The sequence below is a fragment of the Nycticebus coucang genome, chromosome 24 (assembly GCF_027406575.1).
Source record: "Nycticebus coucang isolate mNycCou1 chromosome 24, mNycCou1.pri, whole genome shotgun sequence".
NCBI classification, from domain to species: domain Eukaryota; kingdom Metazoa; phylum Chordata; class Mammalia; order Primates; family Lorisidae; genus Nycticebus; species Nycticebus coucang.
In genome coordinates, this window is record NC_069803.1 from 25,859,055 (window position 1) to 25,865,885 (window position 6,831).

Sequence of the window (6,831 nt, forward strand, 5' to 3'; positions counted from 1 at the left end):
CACGTCCCAGCCCAAACTTCCCACTGGCTCCCCTGCCCATCTTTGCAGTCCAGCCGCCTGTTCTTTCTGTGGGGACTTACATGGTGGTCCCCTAACTGATTTCCCTGCCTCTGATTTATCTTCAGTCTAATTTTCCCTAAATATCATTGACTTCCATCTTTCTGCAACAAAGATGGGTTCATCTAACTTTTCTATTCAAAAGAGAAAAAAAACACCTTCATACTTAACAAAAATAATTCCAGACTCCTTAACATGGCCCTGAACACCCAAACATCTCCTTAATATGACCCCAACTTCATTTCCCTGCCCCTGAACCCCTTGCACATCAAGATTGAGTTGCTGCTATGCCTTGCCCATGCCTTGGTCATCAGGGTGCCCCTTGCCCTGCCATCCTCTCATCCTGGAAACCAGACGATCTTCTTACTGCAAGAAAATCATCCCCTACCACATATGAGCCATTATAGTACTGCTGTTATTATTGTTATTATTATCATATGTGCACTATTCATCAGGAATCCAAGTTACATACAAATCCAACCTAAAGACGTGCTCAGGAACATATCTCATCTGTGACCTGGGGAATCGCCTGTGATTTATGGGCTGTGTGTCTCTCCTGTGAGCTTCTCAAAGGAAAGGACTGTGACCTTTTATGCTTAGCACCTGCTACGGTTCTTGGTATAAAGAAAGCTTTCGAGATATGTTTACTGTCTATTTGAATAGCAGTTTCATAATATCTTTCACAAATTAAATTGCACATAGCTTTTGACCTACATGTTCCATTTCTAGGAATTTAACCTACGGATAAGCTACACGACTGTGCAAAAAGATAAGTACCCCCCCAAATGTAGTTGGTAGTATTGTTTATAATAGCAAACGAACCAAACCAACAAACAAAAAATACTTTTACTGAGCAGAATTGGAGATCCAATTACATAAATAAATGCACACCAAGGAATACCATGTAATGTCACAAGCTATGTACAAATGTCTAGATACTGGTGTGGAGAGGGGTCTAATAATATATTGTTAAGGAAGAAAAGTAATAATACATTGTTGAGGGGAAAAGCCAGCTATAGGGTGCAAATATATATAAATATACACACACAACACACGGGCTTTCCTGCTACAAGAAGGATCTATAGCAGTGGTTCTCAACCGCTGGGTCACAACTCACAGGAATTGTATTAAAGGGCCGCGGCACTAGGAAGGTTGAGAAGCACTGATCTATAGGATCCTTCCTGCAGGATCTATAGGAAAGCACTCCTAGTGATTCCCTCCCTAGAGCTAAGGAATTAGGAAGAGGAGGTGTGTTTTCCATGTTCACTGTTTATCCTCCAGCACCCTTGGAAAGTTCATCATAAACCAGAATTAATTTTGAACATATTTTTCTAAATAATAAAACAAGCAAATAAATAATCTGCTGAAGTATCCCACTTTGGGCTCACATCTGGGTCCTCTTTGTTTGATTACTCATTTCCACATGCAGGATAAGGAAATTGGTATTTGAGTAGGTTCTTTTCTTTTCCCTTGATGTAAGCTCAAAGGCCATAAGGAATAGTTCAGGAAGCACTCAGTTGCACGGCAGGAGTCTCGGGCAGTTTATCAATGTCGCTAAGAGCTCAGATGTATTTATAATCCCACCCGTAAGAGTGGCTTGTTCCCCATGATCAATTACTAGCCCAGTCTTATACTCCGTTAGTGCAAAGGGCATCCTCACCAGGACAAAAGGGGGTGTGGAGAGGATCAGCTTCACCCATCGTTTCTGCAGACCTCACGCTCTTTCCCTGCAAGCCGTCTGGCTGCCTTCACAGTTGCCCCGGAGCTGGCACGCCATAAAGGAGAGGTATCTATAGCAGCAAGTGGTGGTGATTAATTTTAAGCTGTCATGGAAAATGTTTTAGCACTTTAATGTCAGAGAACTGTAGTATTATTACGGGTCTAATGTTCCCTTGCCAAAGCTGTGTGTTTGCTCCCAGGATACAAACTGAATACAGAAAGCTTTCTAGTGGGCTCCTAGGAGCATCTTTCAGAGAAAGGACAAAGGGAATGCTGCCAAGTCAGCTGGATCCCACGGGTGCCCCCCGGCAGGCTGGGGCGGGGCAGGCCCTCCCCACCTGCCTCCCTCCATCTCCCAGGGTGGAGGAAGCCCCGGCTACTCGCTTCCCTCTGCTCTGATGGTTGTCCAGCTGAATCCCAGGTTGCTCTTTTGGCCATCTGGCCTGCAAAATCTCCTGGAAATACAGGAGAAGGAAAGGCTAGACTTCTCTGGAGAGAAGAGAAGTCGCTGACAGCAGAGGCAGGTGGAGACGCGCATGGGGCCACGGCCAGGAGCGCATGGAGGTCTTCAAGCTTTCTAATTCTGGGTCTGAGTCAGAATCAGCCGCATACCCACTCCCATGCCTATGACCACTCCTCAACTCTCTGGTTTACGGAGAGAAGAAGAAAGAGAAAGAGGAGAGAGAGAGAGAGAAGCAGAAATACTCTTGGATTTCAAATACATTATTTATTTCTTGCATAATCCGCCAGCAAATTAGATCAAAAAACTGTCAGGTTTTTAAATCGGGCAAGTCATTAAGAGAACAAACTTTAAATATACTTAGTCTAAAATAACAGTTACCCAGAGGCAGGGTTAATTCATGGAGCTAGAACAGATCTAGGAACTAGAAGAGAACACCAGAGGCAGAGCATCAAAACACTTTATGGTGCTATAGAAAACCTCTTTTTAAAAATGTGAAGCAAGGGCTTGGTGCCTGTAGCTCAGCGGCTAGGGCGCCAGCCGCCTACACCGGAGCTGATGGGTTTGAATCCAGCCCGGGCCTGGCAATCAACAATGGCAACTACAACCAAAAAATAGCCAGGTGTTGTGGCGGGTGCCTGTAGTCCCAGCTACTTGGGAGGCTGAGGCAAGAGAATCGCTTAAGCCAAGAGTTTGAGGTTGCTGTGAGCTGAGACGCCACAGCACTCTACCCGGGGTGACAGCTTGAGACTCTGTCTCATTAAAAAAAAAAAAAAAGTGAAGTAAGATGTTCATATTACAATAACAACCCCTATTTATTGACAGGCATCTTCTGTCAGCGCAGACACTTTACAAAGTTTTTATCCATAATCCTACCACTTGGTAAATTTAAATATTTCCATTTTTCAGATGAGAAATCTGAGAATTGGAGAATTTGCTGAGGGCACATTGCAAGTAAGTGGTAAGGACCATCCAACCTGTCTGCCTTCCTCTGGACCAGGCTTCATGGTAACTGTCAAGAGAAGCACGTGTAGCGGCCAGTCAGTGTACATTTAAAAAATTTAATTAATAGGGTGGCACCTGTGGCTCAAGGAGTAGGGCGCCGGTCCCATATGCCGGAGGTGGTGGGTTCAAACCCAGCCCCAGCCAAAAACCACAAAAAAAAAAAAAACTTTAATTAATACATCATATTTGTGATATTTTGTTCCATGAATCAAATGTGTAAGATCAAGTCAGAGTAATTAGAGTATCCATCACCTCAAGTATTTATCATTTCTATGTGTTGGGAACATTTCAGATCCTTTTTTCCAGCTATTTGGAAATACATCAAGCACTGTTGCTAACTGCAGTCACTGGCTCTGCTATCAAATATTAGGACTTATTACTTCCATCTAATTATTTGTTTGTAGCTATTAGACAATCTCCGTCTCCCCTCACAACACACTCCCTCCTGAGCCTTTACAGGGGTCCTCCAACTGCGGCCCGCAGACCACAAGAGGCTGTGCGAATTGTGTTCCCGTTTTGTTTTGTTTTTTTTACTTCAAGATAAGATATGTGCAGTGCGCATAGGAATTTGTTCATAGTTTTTTTTTTTTTGTAGAGACAGAGTCTCACTTTATGGCCCTCGGTAGAGTGCCGTGGCCTCACACAGCTCACAGCAACCTCCAACTCCTGGGCTTAAGCGATTCTCTTGCCTCAGCCTCCCGAGCAGCTGGGACTACAGGCGCCCGCCACAACGCCCGGCTATTTTTTGGTTGCAGTTTGGCCAGGGCCGGGTTTGAACCCGCCACCCTCGGTATATGGGGCCGGCGCCCTACCGACTGAGCCACAGGCGCCGCCCTGTTCATAGTTTTTTTAAAAATCTATAGTCCGGCCCTCCAACGGTCTGAGGGACAGTGACCTGGCCCCCTGTTTAAAAAGTTTGAGGATGCCTGCCATAGCTGTCACTCTGCCCTCCATCTCCACGACATCAATTTTTTTAGCTCCCACCTACAAATGAAAACATGCAATATTTGGCTTAGTCAGCTTCTTTCATTTAACTTAATGACCTCCAGTTCCTATGCTGCTGCCAATGACATGATCCCATTTTTTGTGGACAAATCGTATCCCGTGGTGTATACACACCACACATACTTTCTCTATTTATCAGTCGAAGGTGCTCTGGTTTATTCTGTACCTTTGCTCGTGTGAATAGTGCTCCAATAAAGACAGGCGTGCAGGTGACCCTTTGACATACTGATTTCTTTTCCTTCGGATAAATGCCCAGTAGTGGAGTTGCTGGATCATATTTCACTTCTATTTTTACTTTTTTTGAGAAATTTCCACGCTGTTCTCCATAGTAGCTGTACTAAGTTAGATTCTCATCAATAGTGTATGCGAGTTCCCTTTTCTCTGTATCCTCACCAGCCTCTGTTATTTTTTATCTTTTTAATGATAAAAAGGGTAAGGTGATGTCTCAGTGTAGTGTAGATCAGTGTATCCTTCTTGATTAAGGTTGTCAAGCATTTTTTCATGTACTTGGTGAGCATTTTAAAGCTGCTCTTCAGTTCTGGCTCCGTGCCTATAGCACAGTGGTTACAGCGCTGGCCACGTGCACCGAGGCTGGCAGGTTTGAACCCGGCTCTGGCCAGCTAAACAACAATAACAATTACAACAACAACAGAAAACAAAAAATATCCGGGTGTTGTTGTGGGCACCTATAGTCCCAGCTACTCGGGAGGCTGAAGCAAAAGAATCGCTTAAGCCCAAGAGTTTGAGGTTGCTATGAGCTGTGACGCCACGGCACTCTACCGAGGACGACATAGTGAGACTCTGTCTCAAAAAAAGCGCGACTCTTAAGTTCAAGTATTTCTTTTCAGGCTGGGTGTTGGTGGCTCAGGCTTGTAATCTTAGCACTCTGGGAGGCCACGGCAGAAGAATCATTTGCGGTCAGGAGTTTGAGACCAGCCTGAGCAAAGCAAGACCCCATCTCTACTAAAAAATAGAAAAAAATTAGCCGGGCATTGTGGCTGACACCTATAGTCCCAGCTACCTGGGAGGCTGAAGCAGGAGGATCATGTCTGAGGTTGCAGTGAGCTAGGCTGAAGGCCATAGCACTCACCCAGACAACAGAGTGAAACTGTCTACAAACAGGAAAAGAATTATTTCCTTTTATTGCTTCCTGACTCAATTCAAGGGTCCTAACTTAAGCTTTAAATATATATATATATATATTGACTCAGTGCCTGTAGCTCAAGCGGCTAAGGCGCCAGCCACATACACCTGAGCCTGGCCTGCCAAATATCAATGACGGCTGCAACCAAAAAATAGCCGGGCATTGTGGTGGGCACCTGTAGTTCCAGCTACTTGGGAGGTGGAGGCAGGAGAATTGCTTGAGCCCAGGAGTTGGAAGTTGCTGTGAGCTGTGATGGCACAGCACTCTACCCAGGGTGACAGCTTGAGGCTCTGTCTCAAAAAAAAATAAAATAAAATAAAATAAAAAATCTATACTATATACATAGTCTTTGAAGCTATACAAATACTGTCTATAGTAAGTGAATAGCAGAAACTGACTTTGCATCCCTGTGTTATGAAACATTGCTCTATTTCATTGTTAGAGTTTGATGAAAGACTTTGGTAAAAAGGGGCTGAGAGCTAATTCTAATTCTTGCACCATACACTACAGTGTCTACAGCTGTTATCTCTGTGCAGTGGAGTCCTGCTGTCTCAAGGCCGCAAGGGAATATAGTGACATTTTGTGCACCCCTCCTCTGGATCTCTCTAGGCTCCAGAATCATATATCCGGAGCCGCTTGGATTCCCACAGGCTTCTTTAACTCCTCATGTCCTTAAGCTAACTCCCCCTGGGTAAGATCTCTTAACGTCTCCAACATGTCCACGGCTTTCTGTCTGTATCACTCCAGCCTTGGCTCAGGGTGACACACATCCTTCCCTCTGCTGCAGCTGTCCCTCCCCGGCCTCCCTCTTTTGGGCCTTGCCCTCTTTGAACTAGTTTCCACATTGATTCCAGAGGAAATGTTTTTTTTTTTGCAGTTTTTTTTTTTTTTTTTGGCCGGGGCTGAGTTTGAACCTACCACCTCTGGCATATGGGGCCAGTGCCTTACTCCGTTGAGCCACAGGCACTGCCCCAGAGGAAATGTTCTGAAGAGCAAATAGAATAATGGCACTTCCTGCTTAAAAATCTAGTGACCTCCCTAACACATCAAGTTTCGCACGTTACACGGTTTACCCATTGAAAGCATATGGTTGAATGGTTTTTAGGATATTAACAGCATTGTACACCCATCACCAGGATCAGTTGTAAAACACCCTCCTCACCTAAGGAAACCCCATTCTCCTTGGCAGTAGTGGTCACTCCCTGTCCCAAGCCCCCTTATCCTCTCCCTAACAGTCAACAATCGACTTTTGGTCTCCATGGAGTTTCCTGTTCTGGACATTTCGTATAAATGGAATTATACAATGCAACTGTGATCTTTCGTGACTATTTTCTCTTAGCGCGTGTTACCAGGGCTCATCCAAGCTGTTGTGTGTGTCAGTGTTTTGATCCTTTTCCGTTGTATGAACCATGTGGTGTGTATCCATTCGTCAGCTGATGAA